General features: G+C 37.8%; 1 protein-coding gene across 15 annotated transcripts in view; it reads right to left on the minus strand.

Moving 5' to 3' along the window:
- Window positions 1-19,588, minus strand: part of SGMS1 (sphingomyelin synthase 1) — a 264,644-nt gene that overhangs the window by 105,701 nt on the left and 139,355 nt on the right. The window contains exon 1 of one of the 15 annotated variants that reach the window (XM_072971542.1): window positions 2,397-2,417. The exons of the other annotated variants lie outside the window; for them this stretch is intronic. The gene's annotated coding sequence lies outside the window, so the exon portion shown is untranslated. Of the gene's footprint in view, window positions 1-2,396; window positions 2,418-19,588 lie in introns of those variants that run through there. 15 annotated transcript variants of the gene reach the window in all.

The following is a 19,588-nucleotide window of genomic DNA, read 5'->3' on the forward strand; positions in this document are numbered from 1 at the left end:
TTAATGGGGCCAAAGTGTAACAGGACCCAAACCACTAATGATTCTAAATTAGACTCTAAAAACACAGTCATAGCAAGAATCCTAAAAGGATGGCACTGGGAAGGTGACCTAGTGTTGGAATTCAGCGCTTGCTTAAGAACAACAGTGACCAGTAGACACAAAAGCTGAGAAGTCCCCTCTTAGGTCCTTTATATAAGCCACACTCTGACCTAGAAACACCTGCCAGGGAGCACATCACACACGCCAAACGCCAGCTGTCAAGGGAGAGCCCCGACAGCTTGAGTTTCGTACCAAGGTAGAGCTTCCTGCTGCCTTTTCCTTGCATTTCAACAGCGGAAAAGAGGAAGAAAGGCCACTCAGGGTTGCTGAATTCTCTGCCAGTCAGAAGGAAGGAGTCACACCCCTAGTTAAGCAGGACAATGCACAGGAGGAGAGGAGAGACAAAGAGAAGACATATTCCTGGCCAGCCTCAAATGTGGCAGACCCTAAAACATCCACCATGACCCCCATCTCTTGTCATCCATATGTGAACCCCCTTCCCTGGACTGGGGGTGGGACCTGTGATCTGCCTGTAACCAAATATGACAAAAATGACAGAACATATGTGGTTACATCACATAAGACTGTAACGTCCATTCTGCTACAAGGTTCTCTCTCTTGCTGGCTTCCAAGTGGTAAGCTGCCTATAGAAAGAGGAAGGAAGAGTAGCCTCCAGCTGACAGTTAACAAAAACCTGAATTTGGCCAACAATCACACGTGCTTAGAAGAAAATCCCTCCCCATTCAAGCCTCAGATGAGACAACAGCCTGGCTGACACTTTGACTGCAGCCTTATAAAACACCTATTTAATCATGACCAGACACCTGACCCACTGAAACTGCGAGATAGTCTGTGCATTGATTAAGCCACTAAGTTGGAAGTGACACTGTTATGCAGCTGCAGATAACCAATACAAACGGGAAGTGAGGTTCAAGTTCCTCATGGGACCACACGCCCTTTGGAGAGAGGACGGGAAAGAAGAGGGAGGCCCAGGGCCAGGGCCTGGGAGAGTGATCCTGCCCTCACATTGGCATCCCTATTCCACTATCCCTGACTCACACCCTCAGTTTCCTTTCTTACCACACACATCCTGTCACCCTAGTCTTGCCATTTGGAATGACAAAGTGGGTCATAATCACCAAGGAGATAACAATCTTATAAGTGGTGATCAGGCTCCCTGGCTGGCCTGCAAGGCTATTTAACATGCCAAACACTGACATATTTAAAACAGCAGGAAAATTTTAACCATCTTATGAGCTATACTCTGACCCTACCCATCATAAAATAATTTTAACAAAAGAGTGCTTTAAATGTAATATAATGGACTTAAATACTTTATAAAACCCATGTTTGGAGAGACAAGTTAGAGACTTTCTGTATTAGTGGTTTAAGAACAGAACAGAAATTCAGACATTTAAAGTTCCATCTAAATTTTGCTAATAAGGGTATAGCTCAGTGGTGGAGTGTGTGCCTAGCATACACAAGGTCCTGGGTTCATCCCCAGTACCTCCATTAAAATAAAGAAAGAAAGAAACAAATAAATCTAATTACCTGCCCCTCACAAAAAAAAAGAAAAAAAGAAAAAACATATATTGTTTTGCTTTTTTTCAAACACATACATTCTGAAATCTTCTAAGCAAGTACTGCCAGCTTCTACAAATTAATTCAATGCATAATTTTCAAGCAGAGCATAAGACACACTGAGCCAGAGACCTCTTACCTCAGCAGGCCATCTTGCTACAAGCAGAAAACTAGTGGGGAAATCCTACAGCCACATTATTTAAAAGCTGAAAAAATCCTCATTCATCTTCCTGTCCTGGCCTCTTGGTTGGCAGAAGATGACACACAGACCCAAAGACTTGGCGCCCTGCTCAGGGTCACCCAGCAGCACAGCCTAGGCCTCTCGTTCCCCAGGCTTCTCTACGCTCAGTCTACCCAGCTGGAGCTTTGGCACCAGACAGAATGACACCAGTGGTATCAAATATTCCATGAGGAAAAAAGTGGAACTACTTGTGAAAACTAAGCTCTGTGGCAAGAGGAAAGAATAATACTGAATATAACATTCATATTACGCATTCAATCCATTTTCAAAAGCAACACACAGTATTTTCTACATAAACTGAGATGCCCCTAAAATAGGCCGCCTTTCTCATGAATGACCTGCTTCTTTTTTTTTTTAATGAATGTTAAGTAGGGAGGAAAATCAAAACAGACATAGAACAAACACTTGTGCAAGTGTTCTACTGCTTTACAAATCCCCACTCCTCAGTTCACTGATGCATTACACATGTGCTTCGGCATAGTAGGTGCTGTCCATCAGGAGCCTGTCTGGACATAAACAAATAATGTCCACTCACATTTTCAGCAGAAGTAACCACATCTAAACAAGTAACCACTGCAGAGAGAAAGATTTCCAGCACGTGTTTTGGTAGGCTATTAGGACCACAGAGTCCAGCGCCCTTTTCACCTAGAAACTTCCATATTTAAAATAAAAATCAACTTGTTTTTCTCTATAATAATACTGCTTTTACGGCAGCAGTGGGAGTTACTAAAACAAAGGGGTTAAACACCTCCAGGTCGGATCCTTCTAGAACTCCCATTCTGGAACACTCTCAGCAGCCTAAAAGAAGTGGCCTTTCATTCAGCGTTCTCCTTCCTAACCTGTTCCTTAGTATCAAGAATAAATATATGTTTAAAACACACCAAAAAGAAATCAGGCTTATTTTCTCCCACGTAGCCAGAGGTTTTCTCTCCTCAACATGAACTTATACCTCTACAGGCATTACCCCCACTAGGACAGGATTTAACCCTCCCATGTTTTAAACGCATCTGAACGCTTTGACATAGTATTACAAATACTGATATTACTAAAGGTAAAAACAGGCAAACTGTTTACCACTTGCCAGACTCTGTACTAAATGTTTCACGTGTACTAATTCATTTAATTTTGACAGTAGCGCTATGAGACATGTTACTATCATTATGCTAGTTTTACAGAAGATGAAACTGTGGTAGAGTTACTGAGAAGGCAGCCACACTTACTCATGCAACACATCCATTCAACAAAGCAGGAAACTTCCACTCCCCCTGCCTCATTTCCATTTAGAAGACTTTCCATTAGCCCAACAGCCCAGGCTTCTCCCAACCTCCTCCCTGGGAGAGGAGTGAATTATTCACATGGTTGGGAGAAGGTCCTGGACAACTTGGCCCATACTCTCCAGAGTTCCTTCCTTTGCACAACTGGCCTGCTCACAGAGGGGGCAGACCAGGCTGCTCCCTCCCACACTAGGAGGGGGAACTTGGTCTCACTGGAGCATGAAATACCAGAAAACCCACTTGGCCACAGTCCTCTAATCAGCTTGGCTCCTAGTAAATCTCTGCATGTCTGACTCCCACTGGTCTGCCTGCTGGTCCCAAAACTGGGTGAGAAAAAAGGGTCTTGGTCATCTGTCCACCTTCTCAAGCCCTGGCCCAAGTTTTAAAACAGAAATAGATGGCAAGATCTTTGTGACAAAGGTAAGTATTTCTTTTACAAGAGAAGAAACCATACTCAAAGAGATACAGGACATAACACAGTTTGACAAGGCATCTGCAGAAAGGGTCATTAGTGAACCTGTTTCTCTAACTCACTGTCAGGCGGCGTCTAACAGGCAAGTCTGTCCCTCTACTTTCTACTCCGTGTTGGACCTCAAACCACCATCTCCTATCTAGACAAATAAAATGCACACAGCTAATCTTTTCTACTGCCATACCCTAATTTCAGGTTGCGGGAGATTTCTTAGTATCTGTAGCCACATTATTTCCACAAAACAGGCAATACATTTCAATAGTATATAGTATCTTCAGCCTGGCCAAGTCTGTATTTTCATCAGCTGCATAATAATTCTACCATAGAAAGTACAGTGACAAAAATACTCCCCACCTCCTCTATCATCCAAGAATAAAAATGTCTCTAATTTCTAGAGTTATCATATGACCTTTCCTTTAATCTCAAAATGCAGTGCTTCTGATTTTAAAAATAAATGTTCAAGGCTTTCATTCAGTAATATTGATTTTTCTGACTATAGAAAGATTTTAATGCAGATAATTTGAGCTTCATGCTTTCCTACTCAGATTGTATTTAATATGAATAGTTTCTTTAGTGTTATCTAAGCAAAAATTTCAAAATAAAAAACAGACCACATTTATTCCACAGTAAATTTAAAAGCAAAATTAACTTTTTCACAAATGCACATAAGTGAAGGAAGTCAGTCATCCAGCACCATCAACTTCACCAAAAAGAACAAATAACGATACACAGGTACTTACATGAGTTGATCCTTGCAACATCCCCAATGCAGGCGAGGCAGATATGGCATTATCCTCGTGCTCAGAAAAAGAACCTGAGGTTCAGAGAAGTACAATTACATGCCCAAGTGAACCTACTTTCTAAGTGGCAGGCCTCAATTTTAAACACAATTTTTTTCTATTTAAACACAAAGCCAATGTTTGTGCTTTTCCTTTTCTAGAACACCATGAAGCAAAAAGTAATGGGAAAACCCTCTGAGAATGAGCAGTGGTCTAAATTGAACTGGAGAGAAGCTGAAAACAAAGACTGATCATGACGTAGTGTGATATGAAGCATGGTGACGTGTCAGCCTCCCTGACAGCTCCTCCACCTGGAAAACTCCCCCTGACTCTTCCTGTCCCATTGTCCTGCCTGACTCTTGCTCCTCATTTAGGTATCAATTTAAACATCTTTTCCTCAGAAGCTTTTCTCAAACATGCTATGTGAGGTCAAGACCTAATAGGGAAGAATAAGTCTGACTTCATATTGGATCTGTCTCAACCTTTTAACTTTTGTATTCCATTGCTTTTGCTACAAGTTAATCATTAAAGGAATGTTGTCTATAAGCTTAAATTTTACATAATGGCCCATCTCTGAGAACTGTGCCTCCCAGGTAATGAGCGTTAAGCTAAAATACCTTTGTTTAGCTCACAGGACACATCCTGACCAGGCCCATCTGTGAATGACCACAGGAAGGAAGAAATTACATCCCCTCCAAAGGCTGACTGGAACCAGAAACTCCCTCCCCTTTTAGTATAAAAGAAGCCTAAAGTCTAACTCAGCCAAGATGGTTCTGTGGGACACAAGTCCACCATCTTCTTCATCTGCTGGCTTTCTGAAAAAAGTCACCATTCCTTGCCCCCACAACTCATCTCTCGACTTACTGGCCTGTCATGCGGCAAGGAGTACGAGCTTGGACTCTGTGACAGTGACACCTGTTATACATTTCTATGATATTGAACTTATTCACTACTCTCAGCAGACTTATAATTCCTTCCCAGCTCAACGTCTGCTTCCCTTCTAGACTAAACTCTGGAAAGCTGCCTTGTTCAACACCCAGGTCCAGTGATGGCAATGAGAGCTTGATTAAATAGGAGGCTTTGGTGTTTCAAAATTTACTCTGCACTGACTGACTAAACATACAGCTGATGATGATCAGCAAAGCGTGGTTTTGCAGGGCAACTTTGGGGCTTTTCCAGCCTCTACAATGTACGATGTGATACAGCCGAAGAGGGAAGCAAACTGCCCCTACAATTAAACACAATAAGGGCAGGCCTCCCATTCTTAGGTTTGTTAAAATAGAAGCTACAAAGAAGTTTCTCTCATGTTCATCAGTTGGAAAAAAAAAAAAAGCAAATGTGGTTTTAGCTAATGATAAAATTTTCATTATCCAAGGCCTTCTATTCAAAGATGCTTAGCTGGATAGACTTAAAATCAGTATCTGTACAATCTCTTTTTGTTTAAATAAATACACACAGCATATATAAAAGCACAACCATTCACATACCTATAGAACTGCTTGAATAACTTAGGCGGAAAACAGATTATAACACAGAGTATGATCCACTTCTATAAATTGAAATAGGAAACTAACTAAAAGGATGTATGCCCCACCCAAGTGGCTGTACCTGCATAGGAAATTTGGGTTAATTTATTTTTTTCCTTTTTATTTATCAGTATTTTCTTCTTTTTATATAATGACTACATACTTTTTAAAGAGTTTTAAAAAATTGTTTCAAACAAAAATCTCTGCTGATTAAGCAATACTTCAAAGCAATTTAAAAGAAATATTATATACAGGAAACATGTGGAACAGGGCAATGCTGTTATTATTTAACATAGCTTTCCTGACAGAGTTAAAAAAAAAAATTCTGACCCCCTTAAATGTTCACCCATTCCTGCCAATATCATAATGATGATACATCTTACCACAGTGAGCATCGCAGACAAAAGCAAAATGCACCAATGCTGAGGGTGTTAATTTCAGTTTCTAACTACATCCTTACTTTTCCTGGAGCAATGATGTATTTTAAGTTGGCCTAACTTCTTTCTGGTCTTAGAATCTGAGAACTGCCCTAACTTACCTAGCTGATTTTAGTGACCAAAATGCATTATGGGGAGATAAGAAACTTCAAAAGTGAGATCTCCTCTCTTAAAGGTTATTGATATAGGTCAGAAATTGGCAACCAGACATTAGGAATGCTGAAGTAGTTACTTGGAATTTATTTCCAGTGCTTACACTAGAGTCTTTAAATACATATACTAAGTATGTTCAATTAAAATTCTTGTGGTTACTTAATGTCAGTCTGTACCTAAATCAGAATGATTACCAAATTTCCCATCTTTGAATGTGTTTTAATATCTTACATTTCTTTTCATAAACACTACTTATTTCATAAAGACTGTCTTGTGTCTAAACAATGTTCTATTGGCCAGTAACAAAAGTTTAATTTATTATGCATGACTTGAAGGTATTTTTAAACTCCAAATGAAAATGAGTTTCAACACCTCTTAACAAATGACTGAAATAAACCACACAAAACAAATTCTTTAACAGATTAGCTTTCTGATGGCAAAACTGCCCTCCACCCAATAACAATTCTAAACTGTGGACAAATACAAAAAGCAGCTTTGAAGGTACCGGAAAATAAACAAGAGCAGGCAAAAAATGGATCATCTACAGACCTGAAGTAAGGGAACCACGCTGGATGATAATTTTCATTTGTACAGTTTGGCTATGCTGCAGCAGATGGAACTCAAGCGGCAAACCACAGTCTCACTGGTCAGAATTTGGGCTTGCCATGGCAGCTGAGAGATGAGAAGAAAAGTCCCCCAAATGAGGAAGTCATGGAGGATAAAGCCCCAAGTCTGCAAATAAATTCTGCACTTGTTAGCTAAATCCAGAACTACAAGACTCCAAGGATCCCAGAGGAGAAAAAGAACAGTTGAAAAGTTTTTAGAAAGCTGACAGATTCCAACAGCTTCCCACCTTAGAGGAGTTTAAAGCTCAAGATATGGCAGGTTCCAGGGGCCTGGTCAAGGCCTCAGACTTTCCTGGGAAACCACAGGTGTACCGTGGCTTAAGGAATAAAGAACACTTACCCGGACTAGAGGATATTTCCTGGGAAAGAAAGGCAAAATGAAAATAGCTAGCATAAAAATGAGCCTACATAATGTTCAAGATGATTCACAATTTAATTGCTTGTTTGAACAAAGTTCAATTCTCCTTGGGGAAACATAACAGAACCCCAAGTCTTCACAATGTAGCATCTGCCAAGTCCAGCATACAATTAAAAACTAATAGACATGTGAAGCAAATGGAAAATGCAACTCCACAGCTAAAGATAAATCAGTGCACAGAAACAGATGTACAAATAATCCAGAACATGGAATTAGATGACAAGGACTTTAACAATCTTAAACATATTAAAAGAATCTGCAGAGAAAGATCGATATAATGGGTAAAGTAATAGGAAATTTGAGGAGACCTATAGAAACTGTAAAAAAAAAAAAAAGGAAATTTTAGAACTTAAAACTATAATATCTGAAATTTTAAAACATAGCAGATTAGATTCATAGCAGATTGGACACAGTAGTGAAAAAGGACTGGTGAACTCTAAGATATGTCAGTATAAAGAATCCAGGCTGAAGCACAGAGAAGTAAACGATGTTTTAAAAAGAGCCTCAATGACCTGTGGGGGGCAGTATCAGGTACTCTAATTTACATATTAAAGTAGAGTAGAGAGAATGGGGCAGAAAAACATGTGTAAAGAAACAAAGGCCAGAGATTTTCAAAATGGAGCAAGAATAGGAATACATCAAAGCAGAAAATTCAGCCACAAGAAAATCCCATCTAGCTGTGAAAACCAAAGAAAACAACAAGAACAAAATCTTAGAAGCATCCAGACAAGAAAAGACATATTACACATCTGAGAACAAAAATCCGAAAGATGGCAGACATCTTATCAGAAACAGGAGGCCCAAAGACAATAAACAACATCTTTAAATCACTGAAAGAAAAGGAGGGGAAAAAAAAAACAAACCTGTCAACCTAGAATTCTATATGCAACAAAATTATCTTTCAAAAATAAAGTAAAAATTAAAACTCTCCATATAAATAAAGACTGAGAGGATATGTTGCCAATAGGCCTACATTGCAAGAGATACTAAAGGAAGCTCTCCAAGCTGAAAAGAAGTGATACCAGATGTAAAATTTAATCTACAGAAAGGAATGAAGAACCTTGGCAATAGTAAATGTGTAGGTAAACGTGAAAGACTATTTCTCTTAATTTCCTTAAGATACATTTATTAGAGATACTGCATTAAATATAGTGTGTATATAAATATTTTACATACACTTAATATATACTGTATTAAAAACATAACACTTTCTTGTATGCTTTGTAACATATATGGATATAAAATGTGCAATGAATGGTGGGGGCAAATGAAACCGTATGGTTATAGGTTTCTTATATTTTTATACAAAGTAGTAAAATATTTATTCATAAAAGACTTTTTATTAAGGATAAATATTACAATTGGCAAAGAAACTAGAGAAGTAATGCAACAAGGTGTAGCTGGAAGTCTAAGAGAAATTAAAACGTGATACTAAAATATATTCAACTAAACAAAGAGAAGGGAGAAAAAGAGATATAGGATCCAAAAAATGTCTAATAAAAGACGGGACAAATAGGAAAGAACAAAATGGTAGCCATAAAACCAACTATATCAATAATTACAGTAAATAGACTAAACATGCCAATGAAAAGGCAGAGATTGTCAGAATACATTAAAAAGTAATACCCAACTACATACCACCTACAACAGATGCACTTTAAATGCAAAGACACAGACAGATAAACAGGTAGCAAAGAATATTCCCACATGACCTTAATGTAAAAACTAGACAAAGACATCGAAACTATACACCTATAACAGCCAGAAAACATACATTCAAAAATCCTTGACAAAATACAGTAATGGTGTAAGGAAATATGAATACAACAGTGCAGTAGAACAGAGGTCAGAGATAGATGTATGCATATACGGTCAACTGATTTTTTTTTTCTTAACCAAGATGCCAAAATAATTCAGTGGGTTATAAACATGGTCTTTTCAACAAATCAGACAGGAACAAATCTATAGCCATATGGAAAGAAGAATGAATCCCGACCTCTATGCCTCACATAGAATTAACTGTAAAAACCAAAACGATAAAGCAGAAAAACATAGGAGAATGTGTTTGTGACCAAGAAGTAGGTGAAGCACTATGGATAAAAGAAAAAACTTACAAATTCAACGTCATCAAAATTAAAACTTGTGCTTTCTGAAAGATACAATCAAGAAAATGAAAAGACAACCACCACCTGGAAAATCTTTACAAGACATTCTCTGACAAAGGACATGTATCAAGAATACATACAGAATGACTATACTTCAGGAATTGAAAAGCATGAAGAGTCAAGACTGAAAAAGTCACACAACACAATTTTTAAAGTAGCAAACGACTTGATTAGATACTTCATAAAAGAAGACACAAGAAATAGCCAGTAACTACGTGAAAATTTTTTCAACACCATTATCATAAAGGAAATCACAGGAAACCACAAGAGACCACATAACACCCACTAGAACACTAATACTGAAAAGACTGACAACAATAGCAAGTGTTGGCAGAGGTTCGGACCACACTGGAGATTCTCATCCACTGCTGATGGGAATCTTTAATTACATAATCCCTTAAGGGAAATGCTTGACAATTTTTTATGAAATTAAATATACACTTATCCAGTGATGCATTTTCAGTTATATATCCAAAATAAATGAAAACATATGTCCACAAAGAGACTTGCATAATTATGTTCACAGTAGTTATATTCATAATAGCCAAAAATTATAGCCACCCAAATGTCCATCAATAGGAGAGTGGATAACGTCATACAATGGAGTACTACTCAGCAACATGGAGAAACCACCTATTGATACATATAACATGTATGAGTCTCAAAAACTGACCATTAAGTGAAGCAAAAGAAGCCAGACACACAAGTACATTCTGTAAAACTCTGTGAAGTTCCGGAAGAGGCCAAACTAAGCTGTGTTGATAGAAATCATATTACTGTTTACTTCTGTGGTGGGACAACTGACTGGAAATGGCACGAGAGAATTTTCTGGGTGATGGAAATGTTCTCTATCATGAGACAGTTGTTAGTTTACTGGACTGTTCACTTAAAATTTGTACACTGTATAGTATACTAATATAAAATTATACCCAAATTAAAAGAGAGTTCACACAAAAAAATTCCTTTGAATTAGTTCTGAAGGAGATATGGTCTCTCACAAGTCAAAACGATTTCTTTTCTTATTACCTTGGGGGACAACTTCTAAAGCCTCAAAAACAGAAAGATGTATGTATTTAGTCATGCCATTTTTGACATATACACCCAAACAAAGCGAAGGAAAAAAAAAACCTGTTATCTAACTCCTATCAAAAGACTCTCTTCAACATTGGTTCCAACGAAGGGGAATTAAAAGCAATCTGCCCTTTAGGTTTTATATAATTTAATTTATCCTATTAACAATTTAAAGTTTACTTTTAACAACACAACAGGGAAAGAACTGAAAAAATAAACTATAAAACATAAATCCAAATGTTCTAATATCTTACTCATTCTAAACCGCTTATTAAATTCCTACTGTATTCTAGGCTAGATAGTCATTAGGGAAATGAAAATAAAAAACTTACACCTTATTGTTGAAGAGTTCTCAGTCTGATGGAAGAGATATAACTAAATTACTATAAAGTGTAAGTAAATAAATGTTCTTAAATATAAATTGGTAAAGACCTCATTAGGGGAAAAATATATCATTTCTTTTCCCTCTAAAACCATAATATTTAATATTGATCAATAATATGTAAGAAGTAAATATAATAAATTCAGTTATTTCTTTTGAAGAATGAAATAATTTTAAGGGGGAAAAAAAAAACCTCAGCAACTAATTCCATATAACTATGTTTCTTAACTCAAGAAAAAATAACCTATATATTTTTAAAAGAAAATTATACCCATAGCACAGAGGTTCAGGTAACTACGTCTTGTACTACTTGCCCACATCCTCCATCCCAACCATAGCTGGTTTGCCTGGGGTGGGTTCCTATGCGAGGTAAATCTAAAGACTGGTCAGGCTATGCCTCAAAAGGAAGAGATGGGCTGGGTCAAGTCTTACTCTCAGGACTCTTAACTGTGATAACAAATCCCTTCCCTCCTATTCTCTGCTGAGCCTATTTTTGTCCCCTGCATTGAAACGATCCACGTCAAAATCAGCAATGATCTCCAACATCCCTAAAGCCAATGGTTCTCAATACTCATTTAATATGACCTGCCAGCAGCAAGTGACACTGCTGGCCTCCTGCTTCCACTTGAAATGCTTTCTTTACTTGGCCCCCAGAGCACCACGCCCTCTTCGGACTGTCCGCCTTCCTTCCAGCAGTTTCTTCTCACTCTCCCTGTGGGTTCTTCCTGTTATCTGCAAGGATCCAAATGTTCGTTCCATTCTCAGACCTCTTCCCTGTTCTCACTGACTCTCTAAGGCATCCGTCCTCAAACGTTTTGGTCTCAGAACCACTTTAACACTTTTAAAAATGAATAAGGATCTCAAAAATGATTTATTTATGAGGGTTATATCTTTAGATAATTACTATATTAGAAAACTGAGAAAAGTGTTAAATATTTATTAATTCATCTAAAAGCAACTATAAGTTCATTATGTATCAAAGTAAATAATGCATTTTAATGAAAAATACATTCTCCAAAATAGAAAATCCATGTATTAGTAAGAAGAACAGCATCATTTCCCATTTTTGAAAATCTCTCTAAACCTAGCTGAACAGAAAATAACAGATTCCTGTATCTGTGCCTGCATTTATTCTGCTATGATGCCACACATAGCCTCTGGAAAACACGACTGCACTGTATGACCTAGTATTATTATAAAGAGTTTTTACTCTGCAGATACCCTTGCAAAAGTCCAAGGTATCCATGGGTCCCCACTATACTCTGCGAACTACTTTGGGTGATCTCATCCAATCTCATAGTGTTAAATACCCCTCTTCTAGGACAACTTTCGAACAAAAAGATACCACTGTGCTGAACTCTCTTGAACTCCAGGTTCACATACGGACTAACTGCCTACTCATTGTTCCCATTAGATAGCTAACAGGTATCTATTTTAACTAATAAATACTTTACTCCCCACCCACCCCACAACCCCAACACTTTCTTCCTGCACCTTCCCCCAATCTCAGTAAATAATAACTAACTTACCGGCAGCTCAGGTCAAAATCTGGAATGCCTCTCTTTTTGCCAAGTCCACGTCTAACCTATGTACCAATTCTGTGAGCTCCCCTCAGGAATGTACCTGGAATCCCACCACTTCTCATCCCTCCACGATTCCTTCCACCCTAGTCCAAGCTTACTTACCTTGGCCTAGACCTTGGCAATAGCCTCCCAGCCGGCCTCCATGAATCCTCTTGTGTCCCCTCTAGCATAATCTTCACATAGATACCAGGGGGGTTTAAAGCGTAAGTCAGAACACATCACTTCTCAGCTTAAGACCTCAGGTACTTTCTCACCTCACTCAGAGCAAAAGCTAGAGTCTTCATCATGGCCTACATGATCTGGCCCCCGAGGACCTCTCCAAACTCTCTTGAAACCCTCCCCTCGGCTGTCGCTTACACACTCTCCCCTCAGGGTCTTTGCAACTGCAGTCTCTCCTGCCTGAGCCCCACTGCCCTCAGATATCCTCGCTCAGTCAGCACTCAATACGCCCCATCAAAGACACCATCCTCACCATCTCCCCATGCCCCTTTTCCCCTGCTTTATTTTTTCTTCCTAAAACTTGTCATTACCTAACATGCCTGTCTGTTCTTTGTCGGTTCTCCCCGACGCAGCACAATGAGAACGGGGACTCTCGTTCAACGCTGTATCCCGGCACCTAGAACAGTGCCTACGAGGTAGCAGGTGCTCAATGCATATTGTTTGAGTGGATGAACAGAGATGTCAGCCCGGGTAGCGTGGGGAGTTGATGGTGAAAGTTGTGAGGGAGTGAGGCCAGGAAAGCCACAGGCAAAGCAGCACTTTGAAGCAAGTGTGAAAAAAGTCACACCACCAAATACAGGCTGTGAATAAAAGGCAATGAGACCACTGTCAGACAGCACGGCTCCCGAGGCCAGAGAACTGAATGCTTACCGAACATTTAGTTATTTCAAATAGCAGCTCTTAAAATCCTCCTGAAATACAAAAACACCTTCGGAACAAGAATGTTTCCCTTAAATACTACCTGAATCGATCCAGTAGAGTCTTATGCTCTTTATGGACACAAATCTCTTCCTATGCAAGAAAGAATGACTGGCCCATACAAAGGAGAATGCCTAGTCTACTTAGTCTACTCGCCGAACTTTCAGGCTACCCCCAGCTCTTCAGTCATCCTCACAAACTGGCTCCCAGAGGGAGACCACACTATAAAAGCTAGGATTAAACTAGGATCTTATCGCCGCTGAAATTCAGTGAGTCCAACTAGAAACCCCCATAGCAAATCTCCTTGGGCCAGGATTCTAAGAATAAATGTCAGGGTTACTTCATCGTAATTAATATCAAAATCATAGTACCATAAGCAGTACATTGGTTAACAAATATTTTATCCAAAAAGAATTTTTAAAAAATTTGTCTCTTCATTCTGACCAAGAAAGAAAAGTAGCACATGTGAACTCAAATCGCAACAAGTACCCCAAAATTTAGTTGTCTGGTGCAGAATGACAGTAGTGACCAGTCATTTGCTATCCTTCCTGAAGGGATGGGAGACTAGTGGGGGAAAGGTGTCCAGTACAAGGCAATTCCCCATCACGTAAGCCTTTGGGTTCACCCACGTGGTACCTTCACTTAACCTGCTACCAATGTCATGTTTTCCTTAATCAGACAAAAAATGACACTGTACACCATGATCCTAGTGAACTACCCTTTCACAGGCTCTACCTACACAGCAAAAACAACACTTCTAAGCTGCGCCATTGGTCAGTTTCTACACCATTAGGAGTGTACTCTTTGGAAATCTCACAAATAAACAAGAAGAGGGGGAGTTTTAAAGCAAAACAAGAAAAACAAATTTCAAAGAAACAAAAGGAAAAACAGAAAGGGTAGTTCACTAAAAGTTTTTTCTTAACCTTCTGAAGAGATTTGGGGAAGAAGTTATAATCTTAAGGTTCTTCTAGCTGAGCAGAGAAAATTAATTTATCTGTTGACCTATCTATTACTTTTGCTTGAAAGTAGATACGGTTAAATCTTCAGTGCTCATGATATGTAACACACTTTGTTAGGAGCTGGAAAGCTTCCTAAGATGAATAAAAATTTCCTTTTAGAGTTGCCCAGGGTAGTGGAGAGAGTACGGGCTTTGCCTGTGACAGATCTGGGTTTGAATCAGGGACCCAAGGCTTTTGAACTGTGTTGCCCCGGGCAAGGCTGAGTTTTGGTTTCCTGGATTTGAAATAAAGCAAGCATCCAGGCCTTTGGACTTACGGTCTTCTTGCCTGGGATGTTCTTGCCCCAGATTGTGCAGACTCATCCCCTCCCCTCCTTCAAGCCCTTACTTGGCTGGTACCTTCTCACTGAGGCCTTCCCTGTTCTCCCTACTTTGTGTTACAGGAAACACGTCACACACACACACACTCTCTTACTCTCTCTCTCACCCAATTTGTACTCACACTCCTACCCACTTCTCTGCTTTAGTTTTTGCCAGACCCTGACCACCATGCAGCACACGTGGATTTGCTTATTCATCTAGTTTACCCTCCTTCTCCCACTAGGCTGTAAGCTCCACAATGCAGGTTTGGGGTTTGTTTGGGTTTTTCCCCCTTGTTCCCTACCTTAGAACATAAAGGTAACACCAAAAACTTGCTGCGTAAAGGAAGCTCATGGCGGTCCCTGCAAAGTGCTGGGGTTCTAATTAGAGACCATATAAATAAAGACGTTATGATATAAGGCACCCAGTAAACAGTAGATGTTATTATCTTTAGAAGAGACTATCTGAAATTATTAATAGAATTTTTTTAAATAATGATAATAATATTAGAGATGGCCCAGGACAGCTAATCACTAAGTAGCAGAAGAATGAAAAAAAAAAAGTAACTACTTTACATCCACAGAAGTGAGATGATTCTGGATTATTCCACAGGGTGAGACTAAGAAATTTACATATTTCTGTACAGAAACCAAAAGTTTAAGAGGGAAGTGAGCTGGAAAACAGATTCTGGGTTACAAAAACACATTATTCACGTTCTTCAACCAAACAGGGCCCAATTACCGAAAAAAGACAACGAAAGTTTTAGTTTTACTTTGATTATTCACTTTGACAGAACAGAAAAGCAACAGAATGTGATAATGGCAGGACAAAACTCATGCTTTCTAATATTTTTCTTTTTTGGGGGGTTGGGGGAGTGATTAGATTTATTTATTTATTTATCTTCTGAGGAGGTACTGGGATTGAACCCAGGGCCTTGTACGTGCTAAGCATGCACTCTACCACTTGAGCTACAAACATTTTTCTTAACCATTGCTTTTCCAACTGTGTGGAAGGTTAAAAGTGATTGTAATAATTAACATTTTCCATCAAATATTTTGAAAGAAAAAGAGTTTGTAAATGAACTATTACTTATACAATCTTTGTTTCTATTATGGCTTATTTCCTATTTTAATACAGACAGAAATAAATATATACAGTCAAAAAATACTCAACATATCTTTGAATGTGATATTAAAAAATCATCAAAAGAGTGCCCCAAGATTCAAAACTCTTGCATAAAAGAGAAAAAGACTTATTCATGTCAAGAAAGCTTTCTTCATTTTACTAAAGGATTTAAGATCTCCTTTAAAATTAGTGAAATTTCCTCGTCAAACTAAATTTATTCAATTTATTAAAAATATCACTGATATAATTTTCAGAAATGTACTCACTGCTGAAAACTATAACTAATAAGAAAAAGAAAACATAGGTAAAGTGTATGTTCTCATATTTTGAACAAAAAATAATAAACAGTAGATGATCTGGATTAAATAGTTTAAAAGTCTGAAAATATTCAGAATGTGGGATGCAAACCATTTTCCTCTTCTTAGAAACTATTTCCACCAATGCCAATTCAAAGCAAACAGTACAAATTTTAAAAACAGTCATTTTTTTCATGATTAAATGTGAAGATCTGTTTAGCTAACACATTTTACAAAATGAAAACTTCCAAACACAGCTACTCAAAAAAATATTATAATAAATAAACTTCTCTAAGCCCTTCAAATATTAATTTGAAAATTTCTAATCATATTATGGTCTTATGTGAGTGTGCAGCTGAGAAATCATGCTATTAATCCAGCTGGCATGCTTACCATGTTGTTTCCAATTTCTTTCATGGTATATTATTTAAAACATACTACTAATATTCACAGTCTCAAAATACATAACTGTATCAGGCCATCTCATCCCTACTCTAGTCATTGTAACTTGAGCTTTCTACCAATTTAAATCAACATTTATTCCATTTCACATTTGCTTAGCACCATACTACATGCTCAAAAAATTTACTCATTAGCTTAAGTCATGCCAAATATATGCTGTTTCCAGGAAACTGTCCCAACTTAGTAATGCAGATTGAGGCATGGACCAGGAATGGCTATGTGCATTACATCAGTAATCCAGATAGTGGGTCCTCCTCTGCAAAATTAATCTAACGTGAGAGTCTCAAAACAAGAAAATTAAAGTTCACACTATAGCATGTGATCCACTTAGGGTCATGAGTGGCACATGTACGGGTTACATATTTCTATCAGATGGCAACACTTCCTGCTACTCCCCTATTTAGTGTTCAGAGAGTACAGAGTCTTTTAAATTTTCAAATCATAAAACTAATTCTGCAGGTCTGCATATTGTACATCTAAACCATAATATTAAGAATTTCTTCTTGAGACTGAATTTCTTTTTTGTATCACTGGCATACTTTATTAATTGCAACTATTTTCACTTTCATATAAGATTCCACTGATTCAGAATCAAATGAAATAACATTGAATAAAAGGATCAAAATATATCAGAACCTCTCAGGACACCACCAAGTGGACCCGCGGCAGATACCACATAAGGAAAATACAACAAATAACCCCCATCTAGTGAGGGAGTTACTTAGGACTCAAATCTTACTTAGAAGGGTAAAATTATATGATATAATAAAATACCAGACAATTAATCAATCAAATCAATGAACAAAAATAAACTTCATCACAATAAACAATGTATTGAAGACATCAAGTTTCCCGGCAACTCAATATTACAAGGAATTATTCTCCACCTCATTCCTGACCTAATCCAACTGTACACAACAGACATTCAAATTAAAAGGGGAGGCTGGGATTGTACCTAAATTTTTAATAATTTTTTGAGCTCTGCTCCAAATGTCTTCCTACCCCATCTATTAGACGTACCCTACTAAAAACAAAGCAACAAAAACAGATCTTCCTTTTCTGCAGAATGACACAATAGATACCTTTTGTATCTGTTTTCCCAACTAAAATACTCCCCCAAATAAAATAACTACTCTCCCAAATAAAAATAACTAAAGAAGAAGGAAATATATCATCTACTTAGATACACCAATGAGGTGACAATAAAGTAAGAGACAGTAAAAGTAGGAATGCTGTAAAGTAAGAAAACACCAAAACCAGCACCCTGGTCACCTTGAACTTCCCTTCTGACTTCTATTATAATAATGACATACAGCAAGACAGGAGATAAAACCAGGACCACTCAGACTGGTGAGTTTAACAGATCCCTACATAAAACTGGAACTTCAGGGAACTATACCCTCAGGATATGGACGATGAGAAATAAACTTGGTCCACCAAAAGAGAAGAGAAACTGCTTTTTAACTCTGGTGACTTTTCTGGGGAGTGTGAGGCCTGACAGTGGTCTGGGTGGAAATCTCCGATGAGAATTCATAACCAACAGCTAGTACGCATGGTTTTGTGGTCTATATTCATACTGTGTGTTTCAAGGCAGCTCAAGAGGAGACTTTGAAGATTGCCTAGCTTGATGGTGCCTATAGGTACCTGGCAGAAGCAAATATAAATACTCCCTGGAAAAACCTATCTTTAATCTAGATCTTAAAGAACTCGCACATATAAAACTTTCAAGGAACATGAGCTCATAGTCAATAAATCATAAACACACAAGGAAATAAGATACTATGAATGAACACCAATAAAAACAGTAAATGAACCAGCTCTGAAAAGATTTCAGATACTAGAATTATCAGCATAAAATAAGTATATTTAATATATCTTAATAAAGAAAAGTTTGAAAAGGAGCAAACTTTTATTTAAAAAATATTACCAAGATGACTTGAGAAAGGACCAAAAATAATGGTTAAAAATTTTTAAGTAAAAAACTCATATTAATTCAACCAACATATATTAATTGAGTACCTCCATATTACGTGTCATGCCTTTTTCTAAGCTCTGTCTAAATTTTTTAATTTATCATAAAAAATGAAACTGAAATTTGAAAGTATAAAAATCTCTTTCTTATCAAGGACAGTTTAAACAGCGAATAGATACAAACTGAGAAAAGAACTGGTGAACCAGAAGACCAATGCAAAGAAAATAGTCCGGAATTACAACAGCAAGACAGAGAGAACAAAACTAGGAAGAGGGACATGGAATGGGAATTGAGGACGTCTAACATAATATCTTCTTGAATTTCATATGGAAGAAAATAAAATAAAGGAGGAAGAGGTACTATTCTAATAACTAATAATAGAATTTTCCTAAAATATTAATCTTCAGATCCAGGAAACCCAAAGAACCTCAAGCAGAGTTTGAAGAGGAAAAAAAAAATAGATAGAAAAAGAACTCCCTACAAACCCCAAACTACCAAACACAAAGCAAAACCTGTAAAGCAGCTAGAAAGAGACATGATCTATTTAAACTGAACTATGAATATCAACAGGATTTAAACAGGTAAAAAAGAAAAGAAATGAGTTTTCCAGACAGCAGTTTGATCAAAGCACTAAATAAAAGGGACTAGAACGTCTGGGTGAAGGCAAAGGTCTGCACTGGGTAAAACAGGGATAAAGTTAGAGCATTATGACTGGAAAGATGGGTTGGAAGCAGATCACAGAGGGCCTCA

This window comes from Vicugna pacos, chromosome 11 (genome assembly GCF_048564905.1).
Source record: "Vicugna pacos chromosome 11, VicPac4, whole genome shotgun sequence".
In the NCBI taxonomy this organism is placed as follows: domain Eukaryota; kingdom Metazoa; phylum Chordata; class Mammalia; order Artiodactyla; family Camelidae; genus Vicugna; species Vicugna pacos.